General features: G+C 49.2%; 14 non-coding genes across 14 annotated transcripts; all 14 read left to right on the forward strand.

Annotated features, from left to right (window-relative positions):
* The first annotated feature begins 1,272 nt into the window (after window positions 1–1,272).
* TRNAI-AAU (transfer RNA isoleucine (anticodon AAU)) lies at window positions 1,273–1,346 on the forward strand. The gene has a single exon. It is a non-coding gene; the product is annotated as a tRNA-Ile (tRNA).
* A 669-nt stretch (window positions 1,347–2,015) lies between these two features.
* On the forward strand, window positions 2,016–2,089 carry TRNAI-AAU (transfer RNA isoleucine (anticodon AAU)). Its single transcript has one exon. It is a non-coding gene; the product is annotated as a tRNA-Ile (tRNA).
* A 669-nt stretch (window positions 2,090–2,758) lies between these two features.
* On the forward strand, window positions 2,759–2,832 carry TRNAI-AAU (transfer RNA isoleucine (anticodon AAU)). Its single transcript has one exon. It is a non-coding gene; the product is annotated as a tRNA-Ile (tRNA).
* Window positions 2,833–3,501: 669 nt separating this feature from the next.
* TRNAI-AAU (transfer RNA isoleucine (anticodon AAU)) lies at window positions 3,502–3,575 on the forward strand. The gene has a single exon. It is a non-coding gene; the product is annotated as a tRNA-Ile (tRNA).
* Window positions 3,576–4,244: 669 nt separating this feature from the next.
* Window positions 4,245–4,318, forward strand: TRNAI-AAU (transfer RNA isoleucine (anticodon AAU)). Its single transcript has one exon. It is a non-coding gene; the product is annotated as a tRNA-Ile (tRNA).
* Window positions 4,319–4,987: 669 nt separating this feature from the next.
* Window positions 4,988–5,061, forward strand: TRNAI-AAU (transfer RNA isoleucine (anticodon AAU)). Its single transcript has one exon. It is a non-coding gene; the product is annotated as a tRNA-Ile (tRNA).
* A 668-nt stretch (window positions 5,062–5,729) lies between these two features.
* On the forward strand, window positions 5,730–5,803 carry TRNAI-AAU (transfer RNA isoleucine (anticodon AAU)). The gene has a single exon. It is a non-coding gene; the product is annotated as a tRNA-Ile (tRNA).
* Window positions 5,804–6,472: 669 nt separating this feature from the next.
* TRNAI-AAU (transfer RNA isoleucine (anticodon AAU)) lies at window positions 6,473–6,546 on the forward strand. The gene has a single exon. It is a non-coding gene; the product is annotated as a tRNA-Ile (tRNA).
* A 2,156-nt stretch (window positions 6,547–8,702) lies between these two features.
* Window positions 8,703–8,776, forward strand: TRNAI-AAU (transfer RNA isoleucine (anticodon AAU)). The gene has a single exon. It is a non-coding gene; the product is annotated as a tRNA-Ile (tRNA).
* Window positions 8,777–9,445: 669 nt separating this feature from the next.
* Window positions 9,446–9,519, forward strand: TRNAI-AAU (transfer RNA isoleucine (anticodon AAU)). The gene has a single exon. It is a non-coding gene; the product is annotated as a tRNA-Ile (tRNA).
* A 669-nt stretch (window positions 9,520–10,188) lies between these two features.
* Window positions 10,189–10,262, forward strand: TRNAI-AAU (transfer RNA isoleucine (anticodon AAU)). Its single transcript has one exon. It is a non-coding gene; the product is annotated as a tRNA-Ile (tRNA).
* A 669-nt stretch (window positions 10,263–10,931) lies between these two features.
* On the forward strand, window positions 10,932–11,005 carry TRNAI-AAU (transfer RNA isoleucine (anticodon AAU)). Its single transcript has one exon. It is a non-coding gene; the product is annotated as a tRNA-Ile (tRNA).
* A 669-nt stretch (window positions 11,006–11,674) lies between these two features.
* TRNAI-AAU (transfer RNA isoleucine (anticodon AAU)) lies at window positions 11,675–11,748 on the forward strand. Its single transcript has one exon. It is a non-coding gene; the product is annotated as a tRNA-Ile (tRNA).
* A 669-nt stretch (window positions 11,749–12,417) lies between these two features.
* On the forward strand, window positions 12,418–12,491 carry TRNAI-AAU (transfer RNA isoleucine (anticodon AAU)). Its single transcript has one exon. It is a non-coding gene; the product is annotated as a tRNA-Ile (tRNA).
* Window positions 12,492–13,577: the final 1,086 nt, after the last annotated feature.

Consider the following 13,577-nt stretch of genomic DNA (forward strand, 5'->3'; position numbering starts at 1 on the left):
GTGAGCTCTCTGTTATATAGTGGACAGGTTGCAAAACTCTTTCATTTCCGGCGAGCTCAGTTGGTTAGAGCATTATGCTAATAACGCCAAAGTCTCCAGTTCCATCTGTGTAGTTGCCTGGCTTTTCTCATCAGAATTAGGTCGGACCTGTCGGCCCTTTTATCCAGCTAGACAGTCATTTAAGAAGGCCCAGAAAGTGTTGTTAGATTTGCCAAAATACATGACCAGTGAGCTGAGTTGGTTAGAGCATTCTGCTAATCATGCCAAAGCCTCTGGTTCGAGCCCTGTAGTCACCTGGCTCTAATCTTCCCAAGTAGCTTAGAGTGCGATGCTAATTACATTAAGGTCGCAGCCTCAACCCCTGTGTGAGCCAGGCTCTTTTTTTCTGAAGACCCACTGCTATCTTTTGGACAGGTTGCACAGCCCTTTCTTTTCAATTGTGGGCAAACGGACCTTTAATCCCTTTTATTCGGTAGACATTCGGGCGGGTAGGGCCGGAAAGCATCAGAAGACCGAGCACATCACATATGGCCGGTTAGCTCAGTTGGTTAGAGCGTGGTGCTAATAACGCCAAGGTCGCGGGTTCGATCCCCGTACGCGCCAGTTCCTCCGCTTTTGGTGAGCTTTAGTAGGAGGACTGTTAAGCCCTTCTACCGGGTACAAAGTCATACGGGATGGGCCAGAAAGCGTCAGATGAATGGCCACAGCCCACGGCCGGTCAGGGGCCAGATTCTTGAATTTTGGTGAGCTCTCTGTTATATAGTGGACAGGTTGCAAAACTCTTTCATTTCCGGCGAGCTCAGTTGGTTAGAGCATTATGCTAATAACGCCAAAGTCTCCAGTTCCATCTGTGTAGTTGCCTGGCTTTTCTCATCAGAATTAGGTCGGACCTGTCGGCCCTTTTATCCAGCTAGACAGTCATTTAAGAAGGCCCAGAAAGTGTTGTTAGATTTGCCAAAATACATGACCAGTGAGCTGAGTTGGTTAGAGCATTCTGCTAATCATGCCAAAGCCTCTGGTTCGAGCCCTGTAGTCACCTGGCTCTAATCTTCCCAAGTAGCTTAGAGTGCGATGCTAATTACATTAAGGTCGCAGCCTCAACCCCTGTGTGAGCCAGGCTCTTTTTTTCTGAAGACCCACTGCTATCTTTTGGACAGGTTGCACAGCCCTTTCTTTTCAATTGTGGGCAAACGGACCTTTAATCCCTTTTATTCGGTAGACATTCGGGCGGGTAGGGCCGGAAAGCATCAGAAGACCGAGCACATCACATATGGCCGGTTAGCTCAGTTGGTTAGAGCGTGGTGCTAATAACGCCAAGGTCGCGGGTTCGATCCCCGTACGGGCCAGTTCCTCCGCTTTTGGTGAGCTTTAGTAGGAGGACTGTTAAGCCCTTCTACCGGGTACAAAGTCATACGGGATGGGCCAGAAAGCGTCAGATGAATGGCCACAGCCCACGGCCGGTCAGGGGCCAGATTCTTGAATTTTGGTGAGCTCTCTGTTATATAGTGGACAGGTTGCAAAACTCTTTCATTTCCGGCGAGCTCAGTTGGTTAGAGCATTATGCTAATAACGCCAAAGTCTCCAGTTCCATCTGTGTAGTTGCCTGGCTTTTCTCATCAGAATTAGGTCGGACCTGTCGGCCCTTTTATCCAGCTAGACAGTCATTTAAGAAGGCCCAGAAAGTGTTGTTAGATTTGCCAAAATACATGACCAGTGAGCTGAGTTGGTTAGAGCATTCTGCTAATCATGCCAAAGCCTCTGGTTCGAGTCCTGTAGTCACCTGGCTCTAATCTTCCCAGGTAGCTTAGAGTGCGATGCTAATTACATTAAGGTCGCAGCCTCAACCCCTGTGTGAGCCAGGCTCTTTTTTTCTGAAGACCCACTGCTATCTTTTGGACAGGTTGCACAGCCCTTTCTTTTCAATTGTGGGCAAACGGACCTTTAATCCCTTTTATTCGGTAGACATTCGGGCGGGTAGGGCCGGAAAGCATCAGAAGACCGAGCACATCACATATGGCCGGTTAGCTCAGTTGGTTAGAGCGTGGTGCTAATAACGCCAAGGTCGCGGGTTCGATCCCCGTACGGGCCAGTTCCTCTGCTTTTGGTGAGCTTTAGTAGGAGGACTTTTAAGCCCTTCTACCGGGTACAAAGTCATACGGGATGGGCCAGAAAGCGTCAGATGAATGGAGACAGCCCACGGCCGGTCAGGGGCCAGATTCTTGAATTTTGGTGAGCTCTCTGTTATATAGTGGACAGGTTGCAAAACTCTTTCATTTCCGGCGAGCTCAGTTGGTTAGAGCATTATGCTAATAATGCCAAAGTCTCCAGTTCCATCTGTGTAGTTGCCTGGCTTTTCTCATCAGAATTAGGTCGGACCTGTCGGCCCTTTTATCCAGCTAGACAGTCATTTAAGAAGGCCCAGAAAGTGTTGTTAGATTTGCCAAAATACATGACCAGTGAGCTGAGTTGGTTAGAGCATTCTGCTAATCATGCCAAAGCCTCTGGTTCGAGTCCTGTAGTCACCTGGCTCTAATCTTCCCAGGTAGCTTAGAGTGCGATGCTAATTACATTAAGGTGGCAGCCTCAACCCCTGTGTGAGCCAGGCTCTTTTTTTCTGAAGACCCACTGCTATCTTTTGGACAGGTTGCACAGCCCTTTCTTTTCAATTGTGGGCAAACGGACCTTTAATCCCTTTTATTCGGTAGACATTCGGGCGGGTAGGGCCGGAAAGCATCAGAAGACCGAGCACATCACATATGGCCGGTTAGCTCAGTTGGTTAGAGCGTGGTGCTAATAACGCCAAGGTCGCGGGTTCGATCCCCGTACGGGCCAGTTCATCCGCTTTTGGTGAGCTTTAGTAGGAGGACTGTTAAGCCCTTCTACCGGGTACAAAGTCATACGGGATGGGCCAGAAAGCGTCAGATGAATGGCCACAGCCCACGGCCGGTCAGGGGCCAGATTCTTGAATTTTGGTGAGCTCTCTGTTATATAGTGGACAGGTTGCAAAACTCTTTCATTTCCGGCGAGCTCAGTTGGTTAGAGCATTATGCTAATAACGCCAAAGTCTCCAGTTCCATCTGTGTAGTTGCCTGGCTTTTCTCATCAGAATTAGGTCGGACCTGTCGGCCCTTTTATCCAGCTAGACAGTCATTTAAGAAGGCCCAGAAAGTGTTGTTAGATTTGCCAAAATACATGACCAGTGAGCTGAGTTGGTTAGAGCATTCTGCTAATCATGCCAAAGCCTCTGGTTCGAGCCCTGTAGTCACCTGGCTCTAATCTTCCCAAGTAGCTTAGAGTGCGATGCTAATTACATTAAGGTCGCAGCCTCAACCCCTGTGTGAGCCAGGCTCTTTTTTTCTGAAGACCCACTGCTATCTTTTGGACAGGTTGCACAGCCCTTTCTTTTCAATTGTGGGCAAACGGACCTTTAATCCCTTTTATTCGGTAGACATTCGGGCGGGTAGGGCCGGAAAGCATCAGAAGACCGAGCACATCACATATGGCCGGTTAGCTCAGTTGGTTAGAGCGTGGTGCTAATAACGCCAAGGTCGCGGGTTCGATCCCCGTACGGGCCAGTTCCTCCGCTTTTGGTGAGCTTTAGTAGGAGGACTGTTAAGCCCTTCTACCGGGTACAAAGTCATACGGGATGGGCCAGAAAGCGTCAGATGAATGGCCACAGCCCACGGCCGGTCAGGGGCCAGATTCTTGAATTTTGGTGAGCTCTCTGTTATATAGTGGACAGGTTGCAAAACTCTTTCATTTCCGGCGAGCTCAGTTGGTTAGAGCATTATGCTAATAACGCCAAAGTCTCCAGTTCCATCTGTGTAGTTGCCTGGCTTTTCTCATCAGAATTAGGTCGGACCTGTCGGCCCTTTTATCCAGCTAGACAGTCATTTAAGAAGGCCCAGAAAGTGTTGTTAGATTTGCCAAAATACATGACCAGTGAGCTGAGTTGGTTAGAGCATTCTGCTAATCATGCCAAAGCCTCTGGTTCGAGCCCTGTAGTCACCTGGCTCTAATCTTCCCAAGTAGCTTAGAGTGCGATGCTAATTACATTAAGGTCGCAGCCTCAACCCCTGTGTGAGCCAGGCTCTTTTTTTCTGAAGACCCACTGCTATCTTTTGGACAGGTTGCACAGCCCTTTCTTTTCAATTGTGGGCAAACGGACCTTTAATCCCTTTTATTCGGTAGACATTCGGGCGGGTAGGGCCGGAAAGCATCAGAAGACCGAGCACATCACATATGGCCGGTTAGCTCAGTTGGTTAGAGCGTGGTGCTAATAACGCCAAGGTCGCGGGTTCGATCCCCGTACGGGCCAGTTCCTCCGCTTTTGGTGAGCTTTAGTAGGAGGACTGTTAAGCCCTTCTACCGGGTACAAAGTCATACGGGATGGGCCAGAAAGCGTCAGATGAATGGCCACAGCCCACGGCCGGTCAGGGGCCAGATTCTTGAATTTTGGTGAGCTCTCTGTTATATAGTGGACAGGTTGCAAAACTCTTTCATTTCCGGCGAGCTCAGTTGGTTAGAGCATTATGCTAATAATGCCAAAGTCTCCAGTTCCATCTGTGTAGTTGCCTGGCTTTTCTCATCAGAATTAGGTCGGACCTGTCGGCCCTTTTATCCAGCTAGACAGTCATTTAAGAAGGCCCAGAAAGTGTTGTTAGATTTGCCAAAATACATGACCAGTGAGCTGAGTTGGTTAGAGCATTCTGCTAATCATGCCAAAGCCTCTGGTTCGAGCCCTGTAGTCACCTGGCTCTAATCTTCCCAGGTAGCTTAGAGTGCGATGCTAATTACATTAAGGTCGCAGCCTCAACCCCTGTGTGAGCCAGGCTCTTTTTTTCTGAAGACCCACTGCTATCTTTTGGACAGGTTGCACAGCCCTTTCTTTTCAATTGTGGGCACACGGACCTTTAATCCCTTTTATTCGGTAGACATTCGGGCGGGTAGGGCCGGAAAGCATCAGAAGACCGAGCACATCACATATGGCCGGTTAGCTCAGTTGGTTAGAGCGTGGTGCTAATAACGCCAAGGTCGCGGGTTCGATCCCCGTACGGGCCAGTTCCTCCGCTTTTGGTGAGCTTTAGTAGGAGGACTGTTAAGCCCTTCTACCGGGTACAAAGTCATACGGGATGGGCCAGAAAGCGTCAGATGAATGGCCACAGCCCACGGCCGGTCAGGGGCCAGATTCTTGAATTTTGGTGAGCTCTCTGTTATATAGTGGACAGGTTGCAAAACTCTTTCATTTCCGGCGAGCTCAGTTGGTTAGAGCATTATGCTAATAATGCCAAAGTCTCCAGTTCCATCTGTGTAGTTGCCTGGCTTTTCTCATCAGAATTAGGTCGGACCTGTCGACCCTTTTATCCAGCTAGACAGTCATTTAAGAAGGCCCAGAAAGTGTTGTTAGATTTGCCAAAATACATGACCAGTGAGCTGAGTTGGTTAGAGCATTCTGCTAATCATGCCAAAGCCTCTGGTTCGAGCCCTGTAGTCACCTGGCTCTAATCTTCCCAAGTAGCTTAGAGTGCGATGCTAATTACATTAAGGTCGCAGCCTCAACCCCTGTGTGAGCCAGGCTCTTTTTTTCTGAAGACCCACTGCTATCTTTTGGACAGGTTGCACAGCCCTTTCTTTTCAATTGTGGGCAAACGGACCTTTAATCCCTTTTATTCGGTAGACATTCGGGCGGGTAGGGCCGGAAAGCATCAGAAGACCAACACATCACATATGGCCGGTTAGCTCAGTTGGTTAGAGCGTGGTGCTAATAACGCCAAGGTCGCGGGTTCGATCCCCGTACGGGCCAGTTCCTCCGCTTTTGGTGAGCTTTAGTAGGAGGACTGTTAAGCCCTTCTACCGGGTACAAAGTCATACGGGATGGGCCAGAAAGCGTCAGATGAATGGCCACAGCCCACGGCCGGTCAGGGGCCAGATTCTTGAATTTTGGTGAGCTCTCTGTTATATAGTGGACAGGTTGCAAAACTCTTTCATTTCCGGCGAGCTCAGTTGGTTAGAGCATTATGCTAATAACGCCAAAGTCTCCAGTTCCATCTGTGTAGTTGCCTGGCTTTTCTCATCAGAATTAGGTCGGACCTGTCGGCCCTTTTATCCAGCTAGACAGTCATTTAAGAAGGCCCAGAAAGTGTTGTTAGATTTGCCAAAATACATGACCAGTGAGCTGAGTTGGTTAGAGCATTCTGCTAATCATGCCAAAGCCTCTGGTTCGAGCCCTGTAGTCACCTGGCTCTAATCTTCCCAAGTAGCTTAGAGTGCGATGCTAATTACATTAAGGTCGCAGCCTCAACCCCTGTGTGAGCCAGGCTCTTTTTTTCTGAAGACCCACTGCTATCTTTTGGACAGGTTGCACAGCCCTTTCTTTTCAATTGTGGGCAAACGGACCTTTAATCCCTTTTATTCGGTAGACATTCGGGCGGGTAGGGCCGGAAAGCATCAGAAGACCGAGCACATCACATATGGCCGGTTAGCTCAGTTGGTTAGAGCGTGGTGCTAATAACGCCAAGGTCGCGGGTTCGATCCCCGTACGGGCCAGTTCCTCCGCTTTTGGTGAGCTTTAGTAGGAGGACTGTTAAGCCCTTCTACCGGGTACAAAGTCATACGGGATGGGCCAGAAAGCGTCAGATGAATGGCCACAGCCCACGGCCGGTCAGGGGCCAGATTCTTGAATTTTGGTGAGCTCTCTGTTATATAGTGGACAGGTTGCAAAACTCTTTCATTTCCGGCGAGCTCAGTTGGTTAGAGCATTATGCTAATAATGCCAAAGTCTCCAGTTCCATCTGTGTAGTTGCCTGGCTTTTCTCATCAGAATTAGGTCGGACCTGTCGGCCCTTTTATCCAGCTAGACAGTCATTTAAGAAGGCCCAGAAAGTGTTGTTAGATTTGCCAAAATACATGACCAGTGAGCTGAGTTGGTTAGAGCATTCTGCTAATCATGCCAAAGCCTCTGGTTCGAGTCCTGTAGTCACCTGGCTCTAATCTTCCCAAGTAGCTTAGAGTGCGATGCTAATTACATTAAGGTCGCAGCCTCAACCCCTGTGTGAGCCAGGCTCTTTTTTTCTGAAGACCCACTGCTATCTTTTGGACAGGTTGCACAGCCCTTTCTTTTCAATTGTGGGCAAACGGACCTTTAATCCCTTTTATTCGGTAGACATTCGGGCGGGTAGGGCCGGAAAGCATCAGAAGACCGAGCACATCACATATGGCCGGTTAGCTCAGTTGGTTAGAGCGTGGTGCTAATAACGCCAAGGTCGCGGGTTCGATCCCCGTACAGGCCAGTTCCTCCGCTTTTGGTGAGCATTAGTATGGAGGACTGTTAAGCCCTTCTACCGGGTACAAAGTCATACGGGATGGGCCAGAAAGCGTCAGATGAATGGCCACAGCCCACGGCCGGTCAGGGGCCAGAATCTTGAATTTTGGTGAGCTCTCTGTTATATAGTGGACAGGTTGCAAAACTCTTTCATTTCCGGCGAGCTCAGTTGGTTAGAGCATTATGCTAATAACGCCAAAGTCTCCAGTTCCATCTGTGTAGTTGCCTGGCTTTTCTCATCAGAATTAGGTCGGACCTGTCGGCCCTTTTATCCAGCTAGACAGTCATTTAAGAAGGCCCAGAAAGTGTTGTTAGATTTGCCAAAATACATGACCAGTGAGCTGAGTTGGTTAGAGCATTCTGCTAATCATGCCAAAGCCTCTGGTTCGAGCCCTGTAGTCACCTGGCTCTAATCTTCCCAAGTAGCTTAGAGTGCGATGCTAATTACATTAAGGTCGCAGCCTCAACCCCTGTGTGAGCCAGGCTCTTTTTTTCTGAAGACCCACTGCTATCTTTTGGACAGGTTGCACAGCCCTTTCTTTTCAATTGTGGGCAAACGGACCTTTAATCCCTTTTATTCGGTAGACATTCGGGCGGGTAGGGCCGGAAAGCATCAGAAGACCGAGCACATCACATATGGCCGGTTAGCTCAGTTGGTTAGAGCGTGGTGCTAATAACGCCAAGGTCGCGGGTTCGATCCCCGTACGCGCCAGTTCCTCCGCTTTTGGTGAGCTTTAGTAGGAGGACTGTTAAGCCCTTCTACCGGGTACAAAGTCATACGGGATGGGCCAGAAAGCGTCAGATGAATGGCCACTGCCCACGGCCGGTCAGGGGCCAGATTCTTGAATTTTGGTGAGCTCTCTGTTATATAGTGGACAGGTTGCAAAACTCTTTCATTTCCGGCGAGCTCAGTTGGTTAGAGCATTATGCTAATAACGCCAAAGTCTCCAGTTCCATCTGTGTAGTTGCCTGGCTTTTCTCATCAGAATTAGGTCGGACCTGTCGGCCCTTTTATCCAGCTAGACAGTCATTTAAGAAGGCCCAGAAAGTGTTGTTAGATTTGCCAAAATACATGACCAGTGAGCTGAGTTGGTTAGAGCATTCTGCTAATCATGCCAAAGCCTCTGGTTCGAGCCCTGTAGTCACCTGGCTCTAATCTTCCCAAGTAGCTTAGAGTGCGATGCTAATTACATTAAGGTCGCAGCCTCAACCCCTGTGTGAGCCAGGCTCTTTTTTTCTGAAGACCCACTGCTATCTTTTGGACAGGTTGCACAGCCCTTTCTTTTCAATTGTGGGCAAACGGACCTTTAATCCCTTTTATTCGGTAGACATTCGGGCGGGTAGGGCCGGAAAGCATCAGAAGACCGAGCACATCACATATGGCCGGTTAGCTCAGTTGGTTAGAGCGTGGTGCTAATAACGCCAAGGTCGCGGGTTCGATCCCCGTACGGGCCAGTTCCTCCGCTTTTGGTGAGCTTTAGTAGGAGGACTGTTAAGCCCTTCTACCGGGTACAAAGTCATACGGGATGGGCCAGAAAGCGTCAGATGAATGGCCACAGCCCACGGCCGGTCAGGGGCCAGATTCTTGAATTTTGGTGAGCTCTCTGTTATATAGTGGACAGGTTGCAAAACTCTTTCATTTCCGGCGAGCTCAGTTGGTTAGAGCATTATGCTAATAACGCCAAAGTCTCCAGTTCCATCTGTGTAGTTGCCTGGCTTTTCTCATCAGAATTAGGTCGGACCTGTCGGCCCTTTTATCCAGCTAGACAGTCATTTAAGAAGGCCCAGAAAGTGTTGTTAGATTTGCCAAAATACATGACCAGTGAGCTGAGTTGGTTAGAGCATTCTGCTAATCATGCCAAAGCCTCTGGTTCGAGTCCTGTAGTCACCTGGCTCTAATCTTCCCAGGTAGCTTAGAGTGCGATGCTAATTACATTAAGGTCGCAGCCTCAACCCCTGTGTGAGCCAGGCTCTTTTTTTCTGAAGACCCACTGCTATCTTTTGGACAGGTTGCACAGCCCTTTCTTTTCAATTGTGGGCAAACGGACCTTTAATCCCTTTTATTCGGTAGACATTCGGGCGGGTAGGGCCGGAAAGCATCAGAAGACCGAGCACATCACATATGGCCGGTTAGCTCAGTTGGTTAGAGCGTGGTGCTAATAACGCCAAGGTCGCGGGTTCGATCCCCGTACGGGCCAGTTCCTCTGCTTTTGGTGAGCTTTAGTAGGAGGACTTTTAAGCCCTTCTACCGGGTACAAAGTCATACGGGATGGGCCAGAAAGCGTCAGATGAATGGAGACAGCCCACGGCCGGTCAGGGGCCAGATTCTTGAATTTTGGTGAGCTCTCTGTTATATAGTGGACAGGTTGCAAAACTCTTTCATTTCCGGCGAGATCAGTTGGTTAGAGCATTATGCTAATAATGCCAAAGTCTCCAGTTCCATCTGTGTAGTTGCCTGGCTTTTCTCATCAGAATTAGGTTGGACCTGTCGGCCCTTTTATCCAGCTAGACAGTCATTTAAGAAGGCCCAGAAAGTGTTGTTAGATTTGCCAAAATACATGACCAGTGAGCTGAGTTGGTTAGAGCATTCTGCTAATCATGCCAAAGCCTCTGGTTCGAGTCCTGTAGTCACCTGGCTCTAATCTTCCCAGGTAGCTTAGAGTGCGATGCTAATTACATTAAGGTGGCAGCCTCAACCCCTGTGTGAGCCAGGCTCTTTTTTTCTGAAGACCCACTGCTATCTTTTGGACAGGTTGCACAGCCCTTTCTTTTCAATTGTGGGCAAACGGACCTTTAATCCCTTTTATTCGGTAGACATTCGGGCGGGTAGGGCCGGAAAGCATCAGAAGACCGAGCACATCACATATGGCCGGTTAGCTCAGTTGGTTAGAGCGTGGTGCTAATAACGCCAAGGTCGCGGGTTCGATCCCCGTACGGGCCAGTTCATCCGCTTTTGGTGAGCTTTAGTAGGAGGACTGTTAAGCCCTTCTACCGGGTACAAAGTCATACGGGATGGGCCAGAAAGCGTCAGATGAATGGCCACAGCCCACGGCCGGTCAGGGGCCAGATTCTTGAATTTTGGTGAGCTCTCTGTTATATAGTGGACAGGTTGCAAAACTCTTTCATTTCCGGCGAGCTCAGTTGGTTAGAGCATTATGCTAATAACGCCAAAGTCTCCAGTTCCATCTGTGTAGTTGCCTGGCTTTTCTCATCAGAATTAGGTCGGACCTGTCGGCCCTTTTATCCAGCTAGACAGTCATTTAAGAAGGCCCAGAAAGTGTTGTTAGATTTGCCAAAATACATGACCAGTGAGCTGAGTTGGTTAGAGCATTCTGCTAATCATGCCAAAGCCTCTGGTTCGAGCCCTGTAGTCACCTGGCTCTAATCTTCCCAAGTAGCTTAGAGTGCGATGCTAATTACATTAAGGTCGCAGCCTCAACCCCTGTGTGAGCCAGGCTCTTTTTTTCTGAAGACCCACTGCTATCTTTTGGACAGGTTGCACAGCCCTTTCTTTTCAATTGTGGGCAAACGGACCTTTAATCCCTTTTATTCGGTAGACATTCGGGCGGGTAGGGCCGGAAAGCATCAGAAGACCGAGCACATCACATATGGCCGGTTAGCTCAGTTGGTTAGAGCGTGGTGCTAATAACGCCAAGGTCGCGGGTTCGATCCCCGTACGGGCCAGTTCCTCCGCTTTTGGTGAGCTTTAGTAGGAGGACTGTTAAGCCCTTCTACCGGGTACAAAGTCATACGGGATGGGCCAGAAAGCGTCAGATGAATGGCCACAGCCCACGGCCGGTCAGGGGCCAGATTCTTGAATTTTGGTGAGCTCTCTGTTATATAGTGGACAGGTTGCAAAACTCTTTCATTTCCGGCGAGCTCAGTTGGTTAGAGCATTATGCTAATAACGCCAAAGTCTCCAGTTCCATCTGTGTAGTTGCCTGGCTTTTCTCATCAGAATTAGGTCGGACCTGTCGGCCCTTTTATCCAGCTAGACAGTCATTTAAGAAGGCCCAGAAAGTGTTGTTAGATTTGCCAAAATACATGACCAGTGAGCTGAGTTGGTTAGAGCATTCTGCTAATCATGCCAAAGCCTCTGGTTCGAGCCCTGTAGTCACCTGGCTCTAATCTTCCCAAGTAGCTTAGAGTGCGATGCTAATTACATTAAGGTCGCAGCCTCAACCCCTGTGTGAGCCAGGCTCTTTTTTTCTGAAGACCCACTGCTATCTTTTGGACAGGTTGCACAGCCCTTTCTTTTCAATTGTGGGCAAACGGACCTTTAATCCCTTTTATTCGGTAGACATTCGGGCGGGTAGGGCCGGAAAGCATCAGAAGACCGAGCACATCACATATGGCCGGTTAGCTCAGTTGGTTAGAGCGTGGTGCTAATAACGCCAAGGTCGCGGGTTCGATCCCCGTACGGGCCAGTTCCTCCGCTTTTGGTGAGCTTTAGTAGGAGGACTGTTAAGCCCTTCTACCGGGTACAAAGTCATACGGGATGGGCCAGAAAGCGTCAGATGAATGGCCACAGCCCACGGCCGGTCAGGGGCCAGATTCTTGAATTTTGGTGAGCTCTCTGTTATATAGTGGACAGGTTGCAAAACTCTTTCATTTCCGGCGAGCTCAGTTGGTTAGAGCATTATGCTAATAACGCCAAAGTCTCCAGTTCCATCTGTGTAGTTGCCTGGCTTTTCTCATCAGAATTAGGTCGGACCTGTCGGCCCTTTTATCCAGCTAGACAGTCATTTAAGAAGGCCCCGAAAGTGTTGTTAGATTTGCCAAAATACATGACCAGTGAGCTGAGTTGGTTAGAGCATTCTGCTAATCATGCCAAAGCCTCTGGTTCGAGCCCTGTAGTCACCTGGCTCTAATCTTCCCAGGTAGCTTAGAGTGCGATGCTAATTACATTAAGGTGGCAGCCTCAACCCCTGTGTGAGCCAGGCTCTTTTTTTCTGAAGACCCACTGCTATCTTTTGGACAGGTTGCACAGCCCTTTCTTTTCAATTGTGGGCAAACGGACCTTTAATCCCTTTTATTCGGTAGACATTCGGGCGGGTAGGGCCGGAAAGCATCAGAAGACCGAGCACATCACATATGGCCGGTTAGCTCAGTTGGTTAGAGCGTGGTGCTAATAACGCCAAGGTCGCGGGTTCGATCCCCGTACGGGCCAGTTCCTCCGTTTTTGGTGAGCTTTAGTAGGAGGACTGTTAAGCCCTTCTACCGGGTACAAAGTCATACGGGATGGGCCAGAAAGCGTCAGATGAATGGCCACAGCCCACGGCCGGTCAGGGGCCAGATTCTTGAATTTTGGTGAGCTCTCTGTTATATAGTGGACAGGTTGCAAAACTCTTTCATTTCCGGCGAGCTCAGTTGGTTAGAGCATTATGCTAATAACGCCAAAGTCTCCAGTTCCATCTGTGTAGTTGCCTGGCTTTTCTCATCAGAATTAGGTCGGACCTGTCGGCCCTTTTATCCAGCTAGACAGTCATTTAAGAAGGCCCAGAAAGTGTTGTTAGATTTGCCAAAATACATGACCAGTGAGCTGAGTTGGTTAGAGCATTCTGCTAATCATGCCAAAGCCTCTGGTTCGAGCCCTGTAGTCACCTGGCTCTAATCTTCCCAAGTAGCTTAGAGTGCGATGCTAATTACATTAAGGTCGCAGCCTCAACCCCTGTGTGAGCCAGGCTCTTTTTTTCTGAAGACCCACTGCTATCTTTTGGACAGGTTGCACAGCCCTTTCTTTTCAATTGTGGGCAAACGGACCTTTAATCCCTTTTATTCGGTAGACATTCGGGCGGGTAGGGCCGGAAAGCATCAGAAGACCGAGCACATCACATATGGCTGGTTAGCTCAGTTGGTTAGAGCGTGGTGCTAATAACGCCAAGGTCGCGGGTTCGATCCCCGTACGGGCCAGTTCCTCCGCTTTTGGTGAGCTTTAGTAGGAGGACTGTTAAGCCCTTCTACCGGGTACAAAGTCATACGGGATGGGCCAGAAAGCGTCAGATGAATGGCCACAGCCCACGGCCGGTCAGGGGCCAGATTCTTGAATTTTGGTGAGCTCTCTGTTATATAGTGGACAGGTTGCAAAACTCTTTCATTTCCGGCGAGCTCAGTTGGTTAGAGCATTATGCTAATAACGCCAAAGTCTCCAGTTCCATCTGTGTAGTTGCCTGGCTTTTCTCATCAGAATTAGGTCGGACCTGTCGGCCCTTTTATCCAGCTAGACAGTCATTTAAGAAGGCCCCGAAAGTGTTGT

The sequence above is a fragment of the Engystomops pustulosus genome, chromosome 4 (genome assembly GCF_040894005.1).
Source record: "Engystomops pustulosus chromosome 4, aEngPut4.maternal, whole genome shotgun sequence".
In the NCBI taxonomy this organism is placed as follows: domain Eukaryota; kingdom Metazoa; phylum Chordata; class Amphibia; order Anura; family Leptodactylidae; genus Engystomops; species Engystomops pustulosus.